Source organism: Oreochromis aureus, linkage group 5 (genome assembly GCF_013358895.1).
Source record: "Oreochromis aureus strain Israel breed Guangdong linkage group 5, ZZ_aureus, whole genome shotgun sequence".
In the NCBI taxonomy this organism is placed as follows: Eukaryota; Metazoa; Chordata; class Actinopteri; order Cichliformes; family Cichlidae; genus Oreochromis; species Oreochromis aureus.
In genome coordinates, this window is record NC_052946.1 from 40510474 (window position 1) to 40523496 (window position 13023).

The 13023-nt window shown below is 46.1% G+C and overlaps 1 protein-coding gene across 1 annotated transcript in view; it reads right to left on the minus strand.

Moving 5' to 3' along the window:
- pcbp4 (poly(rC) binding protein 4) overlaps window positions 1-13023 on the minus strand; it is a 178222-nt gene that overhangs the window by 132628 nt on the left and 32571 nt on the right. The gene's annotated exons all lie outside the window — the stretch shown is intronic.

The window sequence follows — 13023 nt, forward strand, 5'->3', positions numbered from 1 at the left end:
CTTTGGATCCTACCTTTTTCTTAAAGGTTTATTGAGTGTTCTGGGCTCAGAAAGGCAGCACTAACCAAGCATGCGTTTCATTCTCCAGGAGTAGATCCTGTCCCAGCCATGGACGCTCTGGCACAAATACTTCTCATGTAAGGATATGTTTCATCCGTACAGTTTAAGGATGCAGGTTAGTAACCAGGCTTGCCAACATCAACTGTGGTTAATCCACCCTGTAGTTTAAATATAGTTACCTCTGGCAGTCAACACGGTAAAGCTGAGGCTTTAAAATGCCGAGTCTAGACGTACGTCTGCGATATGGTTATTCTCTGAAAATCCCGTTATCGCTTGTGCTGCTTTTGGAAGGAAACATTTGGTTGGTTGAGGAAGTAGAAAAAACATAAGGCTGTGAGTCTTGTGACTTGCAGTGACTACAGGATTATTAAAATGTTTTATGGATGTGTTTAAACTCTGTCAGCTCTTGGTTAGTGCAGCACTTCATCTAAAAAAAAGCCCCGCTGCCTCTGAGCATAATTATGTTTCCACCACTGCGTAACTGTGAAAACAGTTCTGTAATATATGAAGATAAATTCAAGCAGACGGAGACACGTGAAGTTAAAATTTGTGCCACATTTGAATAGAAACTTGATTTTCATTTTATTGTAAGTGATGAACTGTGATAATGAGTAGCTTAAATTAAAAACGTAATTAAAGTGTGTACAGTATCAGTTATTATCAGAGCCGCCGCTGTGTTTCTCCATCTCCCCTCCACCCCTTTGCTTTCACTCCCTCTCATTCACACCGTTAACTTCACCTCCTTATGTTCTGGTCTTCGGCGTCCGCTGCGCTCGTATACTGTGAATAAATCACCGGGTCACCTTCCTCTCTCCGGGTTCACGGTCATTTCGTCTGCACTCAGATTTTCGTGCTTCAGCCGTGCAGGCTTTCAGCGAGCGCCTCGACCGAGTGACTGGACACATTTTATTTTTATACGGCAGCACAGACGTCACACACATCCTCTCTTTCTTCTTCCTCGCTTCCTTTCGCCCCTCCCTTTCCATTCATGCTGCTCATTCAGAGTGTTATATTTAATTTACTTCCTCTTTTAGCGTCTGAACTGCAGACGTCTCTAGAAACGTTTTTAGTGAAGAGTGCCCCTGTTTCTCGCTCCTCTTCTTTTTCCTCGCCTTATCTTTCAGATGTTCTGAAGCGCATGAGCCCGCAGCACCAAACAACAAAGCAGGATGCAAACCCATCTTCTATTTATGCACGCTAGTCTTGTTATGAACTCGGATGGAATCTTATTTTCAGGCCATGAAATTAAGCTCGGGGCTGCTGGTGATGGCGGCCGCGTGACTTAGATCAGGAGTCTGAATCTCAAGGCCATGCATGAAAATTCACCAGCCTTTAGTTCAAGGAGTCAAGCCGAGTTCAGCCGTTTCCTCCTTTCTCAGTTTCTGCCCTCAAATCCAAGGATTTATCGACATCACAGACTCGTTCAGGAGCGGCTCATTTAACCAGGAGGAGATATCCACCGCTGTGAACATTTTATCATGGCTGCTGAAGGTTTCCACTCTCTGTTGTAGGGAGAAAATTTTTCAGCCAAAAGACTGTGAGTGATTGGGTGTCTCACATCTGAGGATCAGGAAAGATATCCACAGCATCCAATATTGATCCTAATGGACAAAGTACCAGAGTAACATCATCCTCAATGAGAGCGCTGCATTATGGACTGCGACCTTAATAATGCGAAAATCAAGGAGCAGCCTGGTCTGTTGGCGTGAAGAGCGAGAAGATCATGAAGGCAAAGCCATCGATTTACCGCTCAATCGACATTCCTGCTCTCACCTACGACTGCGAGCTTACTCTGACGGGTCTCTGGGCTCAGCCTCAGCGACAGGGTGAGAACCTCTGTCCTCCTCTATCTTTGGAAGGAAGCCTGATGAGGTGGTTTGTGTATCTGATCAGGATGCTTCTTAATTGAGGTGTATGTCCAGGACGACTGGGAGAGACCCCGGGACAGATCTTTGGACTAGCTTGGGACCAGATAAGAGGCAGAAAATAGCTGGCTGGATGAAAGGGTGGATGAATGAATAGCTGGATGAATATTGTAAGGTTAGCGAGAGCTTTCAGTCTATTTATAGTACGTCTTTCAGAGAGCACGGCCAACCACACTCTCTGAAAGACGTGTTCAGCCTGCACCATTCCAGTAAGTTGTTTTGCTGTAACTCACAGAATGAATTCAGGTTGGTGAAATGTGAGCTCATTAAGCTTCTGATGCATTTCTGTAATGACTTAGCAGAAAAAACCCTCTCAAGCCAAGAAATATGGCAGGCACATATGAGGAAGTTACTGATAGCAAAATGTTGGAGAAAAACATTTCAGATCCCGTTCCACTGCAGGAATTTCCCCCAAAAAACTAGAAACCTTGGAATAGACTCATGGAGGAGAGCCTAATTTATCCCCAAAATTGTCTAGCAAGAGTGCAAAAAAAAAGTCAGGAATTTTGTGGGTGGGGCTTGCAGGACTAAACATTTCTGATTGGGACAATATTCTTGGGAACTATACTTGGGAAACAGAAATCATGAAGGCGGTTGAAACTCTCGCCGTTGTTTTTGTGTTGCCTGTCAGATTCATATGACGTGTTTTTTGTGACGTGTGGACATCTGGACTCATAACTCCAACAGTCTTATCGCCGATCTCCGACTCATCTCAGAGATCTCCAGAACACCGGAGGCTGCCCACTCTCCCCGGCCGGGCGGAAGTGCACACAGACGGCGAAGAGAACGTAAACAAAGGCGAGGTAGGCGCGGAGGGCTACGGGCTAAGCTAAAGCTAACACCACACCGGTTGCCTTTACCCAGTATTTTCCTCGCCAATGTCCGTTCTCTGGCAAACAAAATGGATGAGATACGGCTCTCCATCACTAACAACAGACGGATTATGGACTCAAATGTCATGTTTTTCACCGAAACATGGTTGAACAACAGCTGCCCGGACAATGCTATCGAGTTAGCAGGACGCCACACACACCGAGCCGACAGGCTAGCAGATGACTCCGGCAAGACCAGAGGTGGAGGTTTGTGCATTTATATTAACAATGCTTGGTGCATGAACTCCACTACTACTGAGAGTCACTGCTCACCTAATGCGGAGTTTTTTGTTTTTTTTTTCTAAAAAAAAAACAAAACAAAAAAACTAATGCGGAGTTTTTAATGGTCAAATGCAGACCTTATTATCTCCCCAGAGAACTCACTTCTGTCATACTCACTGCAGTGTATATTTCCCCCCCCCCCCGACGCTAATGCTAGGTTGGCCATGAAAGAACTTTCTGCACCCATTAACAAACACCAGAATAAACACCCCGAGGCTGCTTTTATTGTTGCTGGCGACTTCAACCACACCAACTTAAAGACAGTCCTCCCCAGATTCCACCAACATGTCTCCTGCCACACCAGAGGAGACAAGACTTTAGACCATGTTTATTCCAACTTGGCTGGAGCCTACAAAGCAACACCCCTCCCCCACATTGGACAATCGGACCATCTCTCCCTGTTCCTCACACCTAAGTATTCACCACTCATCCAACGTGTGAAACCTGCTGCGAGGACAATTAAAGTGTGGCCAGAGGGGACAGACGCAGTGCTCCAGGACAGATTTAAAAACACAGACTGGAATATGTTCACCCACACAGGCCTGGACCAGTATGCCTCATCTGTACTGGATTACATCTCCGAAACCACAGACAGTGTCACCACCCAGAAACGGATCACCATGTACCCCAACCAGAAGCCTTGGATGAACCGGGATGTTCGTCTCCTCCTGAAGGCCCGCAACAGGGCTAATCTAAAGAAGGGCATCAAAAAAGCCAAACACCATTACAAAAAGAAGGTAGAAGAACACTTCTCCAACTCCAACCCCCGACGCATGTGGCAAGGACTCCAGACCATTACAGACTACAGGACCACCAAACCCTCCCCCACATCCTCTGATGCCTCCTTCCTCAACGAGCTCAACAACTTTTATGCTCGTTTTGAGCGAGGGAACCCCACAACCACAACGAAAACAGACATGACGCCAGACCACCAACCTCTGACTCTCTCCCCCACCGATGTAGGAGCGATGCTGAGCAGGATCAATGTCCACAAGGCTGCAGGTCCTGATGGCATCCCCGGGCGTGTTCTCAGAGCGTGTTCTGGGGGAGCTTGCAGGAGTGCTGACAGACATATTCAATCTGTCCTTGGCCCACGCTGTGGTACCGGCCTGCTTCAAATCCACCTCCATCGTCCCGATACCCAAAAACTCCAACCCATCTAGCCTCAATGACTACCGCCCAGTAGCCCTCACCCCCATCATCACTAAGTGCTTAGAGCAGCTGGTCCTAGCACACTTCAAATCCTGTCTGCCCCCCACCCTGGACCCCCACCAATTCGCATACCGCCAGAACAGGAGCACAGAGGATGCAGTCTCCATCGCACTGCACTCTGTCCTCTCACACCTGGACAACAACAACACCTACGCCAGAATGCTGTTTATAGACTTCAGTTCAGCATTCAATACAATCCACCCCTCACAGCTCATCAGGAAACTGAAAGACCTGGGCATCAGTTCCCTCATCTGCAAATGGTTACTGGACTTCCTGACCAACCGCCCTCAACATGTCCGACTGGATAACCACTGCTCATCTACAATCACAATGAACACCGGTGTACCACAAGGCTGTGTGATGAGCCCTTTCCTCTACTCCCTCTTCACCCACGACTGCAGACCTGCTGATGGTTCCAACACCATCATTAAGTTTGCAGATGACACCACGGTGATTGGCCTCATCAGCGACAACGATGAGACCGCCTACAGGGAGGAGGTGGATCGTCTGGCTGAGTGGTGCAACAGAAACAACCTGCTGCTTAACACCGAGAAGACTAAGGAGCTCATCGTGGACTACAGGAGGAATGCTGACCCACATCCACCCATGCACATTAAGGGGATGGCTGTGGAGCGTGTGAGCAGCTTCAAGTTCCTGGGAGTCCACATCTCCGAGGATCTCATCTGGACGACCAACTGCTCCAAGCTGGTCAAGAAGGCTCACCAGCGCCTCATCTTCTTGAGGACTCTGAGGAAGAACCACCTGTCCTCAGACATCCTGGTGAACTTCTATCGCTGCACCATCGAGAGCATCCTGACCAACTGTATAACAGTCTGGTACAGGAACTGCTCTGCCTCGGACCGGAAGGCGTTACAGAGGGTCGTGAAAACTGCCCAACGCATCGCCGGAGCACCACTTCCTGCCATAAAGGACATCTACAGGAAGCGGTGTCTGAAAAGGGCTGGGAAAATCATCAAAGACCCCAGTCACCCATCACATGGACTCTTCACCCTCCTGCCCTCTGGGAGGCGCTACAGGAGCCTCCGGACTAAGACCACCAGGTACCGGAACAGCTTCTTCCCCACAGCTGTCAAACTCCTGAACTCTGCCTCCTGACATCTGACCCACGTTAAACTCATGGACTGAACATACACACACCCACAACCACCTACACACACACACACACACACACACACAATGGACAACTGTACCCTCAAACACACAATAATAACATGGACTGAACCACCACTCACAACCACTAGCACTTTATATGGCCTCTGTAGAAATTATCCACATATCTCACTTATCTTAACTGCACTACTGTATAGTTCTGTGTAAATAATCATTCTGTACATACGATAATTTTTAATTCTACAACTGTTTATAACCTGCATAGTTCACATTTCTGTATAGCTGTATATCTCAGATTTCTGTATAGTTTTTTTATTTCATATTTATATCCTGTTCATAGCCTGTACATACTTATAGTTATAGCATATGGACTACATGTTGCAGGCACTCGTGTTTCCACCCAAACTACGCGATCACAGTGGGATGAGCGTCAAACTCATCATCTGAAAACAGAAATGCTGCAGGGTGGTTGTCTCCATCATCTAATGTCCAACACAGTGTGAAATACTGCAACATGAGAGTATTAGTACCAAATTTCCTCCAATAAAAACCAGCAGATGATGCTGGGTCTTTGACACTGGTTGGTCAGCTTGACTGAAACGCAGCTTCTGAAGAACAGAACAAAGAGAAGCTCGGTGTCGGCCACCAGCATCAGCATGCTTGACACTCATGCTGGTCAAGCATGATGTACATTCATATGTTTTAACAGCAGAAATCATGCCTGTTCACACTCAGGAGTTCTTTTTGCTTTGACTTCATAAAATCAGATCCACTTTAGACCTTTTTATAAAACTGAAAGATCAAACAGTTGATGGCTGTGAGAGCGTCCTGGAGCAAGTCTGGATCCACAAAGTAAAAATAGAAAATGGACTGCTTTCTGTGTCCTGTAATACTTTTAAATTATTAGGTGGCCCCATGATCGGAAGGTCAGGTGTTCGAATCCACTGAACGTCTATCCTGAGGTACCCCTGAGCAAGGTACCGTCCCTACACACTGCTCCCCGGGCGCTGCACTGGTGGCTGCCCACTGCTTCACTGAGTGAATGGGATAAATGCAGAGAAGGAATTTCCCCACAGGGATCAATAAAGTGTACATCATTATTATTATTATTATTACTACGAATGCCTGCCTCCAACACAAAGACATGTCTGCTACTTCCTGGAGTTAAATAAAGGAGTAAATGCTCCTCCCAATAAATTCTTCTTTCACAGATATTCAGATTTTCTGTTCTCGTCTTTGCCAAGAAAGGTGATGATTCCACATGATGTCGATTATTAAAATCACAGCCAGTATTGGGACTGTACTGCACTCGTTACATTACTGCATTTTGCTCTCCTCATACACATGACTGAGATCATTCTTGTTCTTCTGTTTGCGTTACATGAAACCAAACTCAGCCCGGTGTCAGACTGCTGACCTGTCTGGGGTCCACCTGCAGAGGCTCCAACCCCCCGTGACCCTGATGAGGATACGTGTGGAGGATGGATGGAAACAACACACCAGATGTAATGTTGTTAGATCAAGTGTTAATCGGTTAGGAGTCATTTTTGCCTGCACCCAAAGAGCTAAACTACATGAATTAGAGGACATGTGGATCACTGAACTTCATGTTTGGTTTGAAGACCGTATGTAAGGATCATCTCAGCTCTGCTGTTCTGAGAAGTGAGTCCTCATCGTCACAAAGCTCCCATTTCCACTTTCTGTTCAGCTGAGTGACAGCGAGGAGGATTCGAGCTCGGCAGGTCGCCTCGGCGGAGATTAAATTTCATGATCAAAAGCAAAAGAAAAACACACACACACACACACACACACACACACACACACACACACACACACACACACACACACAGAAAATTACATGTCAAATCTCATAATTCGGACTGAGGTGATATGTTGATGGCAGTGTAATGGCTGGGTTGAGTAACACAGTTTAATGAGCACTTAAACATGTCCTTCACTTAGACAGCTGCAGATCCAGCTACTGTTGCTGCAGCACATGAAATCGTGTGTGTGTGTGTGTGTGTGGTGGTACTTTTTCCCTCCAACAATAATCAGGTTTCTATTAGCATGTAGGAACTCCTCACTTCCATGTTCACACTGGTCATTAGCAGACTCCTCCCCAGCATGTTTTCAGTTAACAAGCAGCTGATTAACTGATTATTCAATTGACAGAAAATTATTCTGCAACAATTCTGATAATTGAAAAAGCATTTTCGAACATCTGATTATTCTTTATTCACCAAGGAAGGAAGAGAAATGCACGACATCATCTTCAGTTGCAGCTCATTGAAATCTCTTCTGGAAAGTTGTTGGTCAGAAAAAAACGAACAACATGCACAAAGTCACAGAGGGTTCTGGATCCTGAATACGATTCAATGGAGGTGATTAAAGGAAAAAATAAATCCGAATCCTTCTGCCAACAGTAGAGTCGAGGCTTTGTTCCTTTATCATTATTGGTTAATGGGAGGCACATTTTGCCAGTTGGTTTATTCTTCATTTTATCATTAGAATGTCAAAAATAGCCTAAATTTCCAGTTTTTCACATCCCAAGGTGACTTCTTCAGATGCCCTGTTAAATAAAAAATTACAATCTGCAGTCTTACAACAAAGAAATCTTCTGATTTAAGAGGCTGGAACCAGCACAGGTTTCACTACATTCAAAAGCGTGATTAATAAATTGTTGTTGATTAATGCTGTGCTCCGTGCGTGCCAGGAAACGCTTTATTGCTGCTTCTGGGTTGGCAGAGAGATGCTTCCTCGAGCAAACGAGCTCGAGCATTTCAGGTTTCTCATTCACGAGTGAAGGGAACGTGGAGGATCTATCGGATCCACATCCCAACCCTGGCCTGGAGTCAGGAGGTAAAAAAAAGACACTCTGGATACAAGTGGCTGAATGAGCGTCGTCCACAGTGAGTCTGGGTCTCCCTTACAGGAAGGCTGAGGAGCTTGGACCTCTGTAGGGAGACGGCAGGATACACCAGAACTCACTGAGCACATTACAGATCTCGCTGCGGCCGCTGGAGCGAGATGCTGGAAAACTTTGATGGGGAACAGGACGACTGGAAGCCTGTTGCCACTAAGTGGAAGGAAATGGATGGTTGGCATCGGACTAATGAGTGAATTAGCTATGAGCTGGAGCTCTAGTCCCCCAACCCCCCCACCAAAAAGAAAAAAAATCCCCTAATGGACAGGAAGAACTAGGAGATAATTACATCACGAAGGAGCTGCTGCTCTAAATAAAGACACCCATTTACTGCCCCGTCTCCGTGACATTTGGAAACATTTCTGTAACACTAGCTGACATCGAGTCGCCCCCAAAGTTTGTTAAGTATCATTTGTAAAAACATTTTTTTTCCAAAATAAAGCCCCAAACTTGATCATGTGTACAAAAGTGTTTTTTTGTAGTTTTTCCGAGAAGCAGCATAAAAACTCTGAAACCAAAAAAAACACGTTTTACTTCTCAAAGTCAGACTTTTATGGTCTGATATTAACTTTAACCCTAAACAAGCTCTGTACATTTGGTGCCCCATTATTAAAATTGAATGGATGATGCAGCAAACAAACACAAATGTGAGCCAGCCTTCAAATATATCACCAAAACTTGTTCCAGTCAAGGACGAGGGTGAAGAATGAGAAGCCGACTGGCTGAACGGGAACTGTGGGGTCCCTGCTGACCCCCAATCGAACTGAAGTGTTAAATTACTCCCATCATCCGCCTCACCATTCTCCTCTTTCTCAGTATGTTCTGTACATCCTTCTCTCCTCCTATTTCCAATCACCGGCTCAAACCTTGGCCGTTTTTACTCTTCACCTTCAGTCACCTCTCTCTTCAATCTGTCTTTTTTTTTTTATCCTAATTGCTCTTCATTTACTTTTAGACTATCACATGACCCGGCTATCGGCTCCTCGCCTCCTTCCTCCATCACTCTGTCCCTTCTGCTGGGTCATATGAGCCCCATCCCCCTCCCTGCAGCCTTCTGTCTCCATACAGTAATGATTCAGAGAACCTGAGACCACCCCAGAGAGAGGAGAGGGAGCGAGAGACAAAGAATTAAAGAGGGAGCAGAGAGAGCGAGAGAGACTGAGATGGAACGAGGGAGGGGAGAAGGACGACCCGATCGATAGCTTTTAACGGGACGGTGCTCTCGGTTCAGGTTATATCTCTGATACACACACACACACACACACACACACACGCACACACACACACACACACACACACAGAATGTGTATGAGGTACGTATGAAGGTACACATGCACACTGTTTTTAACCCTTCCCTTTCTCACAGTATCTTTGTGAGGACAGACACTCAGATCCTTTCGAGGACCAGCTGACATGTCCTCACAAAGCCTGAAACTAAAACCACACACACACACACACACACACACACACACACACACACACACACACACACACACACACACACACACACACACACACACACACACACACACACACACACACACACACACACACAGAATGTGTATGAGGTACGTATGAAGGTACACATGCACACTGTTTTTAACCCTTCCCTCTCTCACAGTATCTTTGTGAGGACAGACACTCAGATCCTTTCGAGGACCAGCTGACATGTCCTCACAAAGCCTGAAACTAAAACCACACACACACACACACACACACACACACACACACACACACACACACACACACACACACACACCAGGGAGGGATGATGTGATGTCTGCAGCAGTTTATGTTCCTTCACCTACAAACCTCCCTCCTTTGTTTTCACAGGCTGCCCTGTGACCAGCTGACCTTTGGAGGGTTTGCAAATCTTCGTTGTAATGACACAGACTCATAGTTAGCACCGTACCTGTGTCCAAACACCCTCACATCCCTCCTATGGAGCTAAACTGAATCCTAAACAGGTCCGGGAGCCTGACATGCACATAGGAACCATCTGGACAGTTGATCTTTGCCCTCTAAGGTCATCAATAGATTTACATTTCCTACTTTTTCAGACGTGTATCTGTTGTCTCTGTGCGTCCTTTTTAACTCTTCGTGGCTTCATTCAGATCATGATCAGGAAATCGACACAGACACGTTTTCATTAAGCTGCCACAGGTGTTTTTATTCTAAACGTTTTAAAGTAACCTCGAGGATCAGATCAAAGATTTTATAAAATGACTTCCAGCTCCATACTTTTGTTCTGGGATCCAGATGGTGAATCATGGAAAGCTGCTCTATCTTATCTTTACGCAGCTTGTTTCAATAGGACACCATCGACACCATGTCTACAACTGCAGCCGTTTCCAAAATCCTGCAGACGTTACAGATTCATACCTGAAATATCTGCTCCAAAGACGCTCTGTATTCATGTGTTCATTCAGCTTTCAGCCATTTATTGTTGTGAGGCAATCATGACAACACTGCTCCAGCATGCTTTCACATTCAGAGTCCTAACATGTGAACATCAGCTGACATCTTTGCATTAAAGCTGCAGAACAAACAAACCAACGTCTGCAGACGCGCTGACAGCCCAGAGGCTGTACGCACAGTTTCAATGCTGAACGACTCGTCGGTTAAACGTTGGGTCCTTTCACCTCCAGCTTTTATTCGTCTTCTCGTGTTCCATCAATTCTGTTAGCTGCGCTTCATTAATTTGCAGAGTTGTGCGATTCTGTTGCACAAGCTGAAAATGAAACCAACCAAGGGGCAAATTACTCTGAACATTATTGACGTGATGACATGCTCGTAATAAAAGCGTCCCGTCCGCTAACAGATTTGTGATTCTAATGTGTGGATGTGTGAGTAAATATCTGCAGGTTTCTGCTTGAGCCGCTGAAGCAGAGAGAGAGCGAGAAGAGTGCGAGTGGGAGGTAAGTGGAGGGTGGAATATGTAAGATTTACTGAGACAGATCTGCATCAGGCTTGACTGGGCTGCAGAAATAATCCCAGGAGGGGAAAAAACCCAAAGAAACACTGAGAGGGGGAAAGCAGAGGCCAAAGAAAAGATGACACACAACAGAAGGAAAAACCAAAGAGAGAAAGAAAGGATAAAAGTGAGAGAGTAAGCAGCTTACAGACAGGGAGCATGATCCGCTGACTCTCAGTCCCTAAATCAAAGATTCTACAGCAAACCGTCACAGAGACGCTGCTCGATTTCCCCCTCTGTGTTTCCCCCTCTGTGTTACCCGTTTATTCAGGTTTTGTCTCTGCTGGCAGGAGAGCACAGACGGCGTCACCGATGAGCAGATTCATCGATGACGCTGCACAACACCATGGATTTATCCTAAACAGCAACAAAGATGCTCACGTTTAAACCGCCTCTCTTTTCCCGGCCAAATACAGCGACCTTGAAGGGCCCGAACTACAGCGGGATGAGAAATCCATCGAGCACGAGTCGATAAGTTTGTGCCAACTGAGCAAACGCACAGCGCAGCTTTGACAGGACAAATATAGCAGCGACCTCAGGCCTTTTCTGCAGCGTAGCAGCGTCTCTACCTGAGCGCGCGGCGCCGCCTCCTGTTTCTTCTCATTTTCACCGCTCAAATATCCAAAATGCACGAGCTGGCATAAACACACAGCAGATCCATTAAAAAATAATCACCATGCTCCCAATCTCACGACACACACTCCCAGCAAACACGCAAACATGTGGTCACGTCATCAAACACACACACAGCCTCAGCAGCCACATCACATATATCTGTGTTTTTCAAATCTCAGTTATGAGCCTTTCATAATCCTTGTTATTATAAGTACGCAGCAATCAAACCACCCAGAATCCCCCCAGCACACAAGCCCACCTCCCTGCCCGGGCTGAGAGCCTAATACCAGCCTGAATGAGACGCTTCTGCTGAATACAAATCATGATGATGAGGAGAATGAGGAATAAGATGAAAGCAGCTGGGAGATGAAGAGGAGGTATCGATGAATGGAAGAACGGAGGGAGACCTGAAAGAGCTGCTGCTGGTGTGACTGCAGGTATGCTTTCTGCTGTCTCTATCAGAAGTCATTCGATGTGCACTAGTGCATGAGTATCTTTTCTTTTTCTCCTCCTTCAAACTTCCATAAGCCACTGAACCAAAGAGTGCACTTGGGGTGCCAGCAACCTCCAGAAGCCACTCGCCAGCCAGCTGGGAAGCACACATTTCTCCCTTGATGACCGGTGGCTTCCAGGGGCCAGCAGCCAGTCTCTGTGGCTTCAGACGGCACAAACTGGACTGTAAAGAGAAGATGGTGACGTTATTTGCACGGACAGTCAAACCGTCTGTTACAAAGTTGGAAATACTGACAGTTTTACTTCAGCGGTCACGGTTTGAAACAGCCAAAATCTCGGTAACGACCAATAACTCTATTTGGACCTCAAATGCAGATGGTTAACATAAAAAGTGTGATGCAGGTTTCCTGTTTCTATGAGTTATAGTGGTTTACAGCTTTACCCTCCAATACGAGTCAGAACGTGTCAGTGTCAGTGCTGTGGTCAGTGTCTGATTAGGTTTAGGATTCTGGGTTAAAATGAGCCATGAGCACCATCTTCATGGCAACAACAGCAAACGGGCAGCGATCACCATCA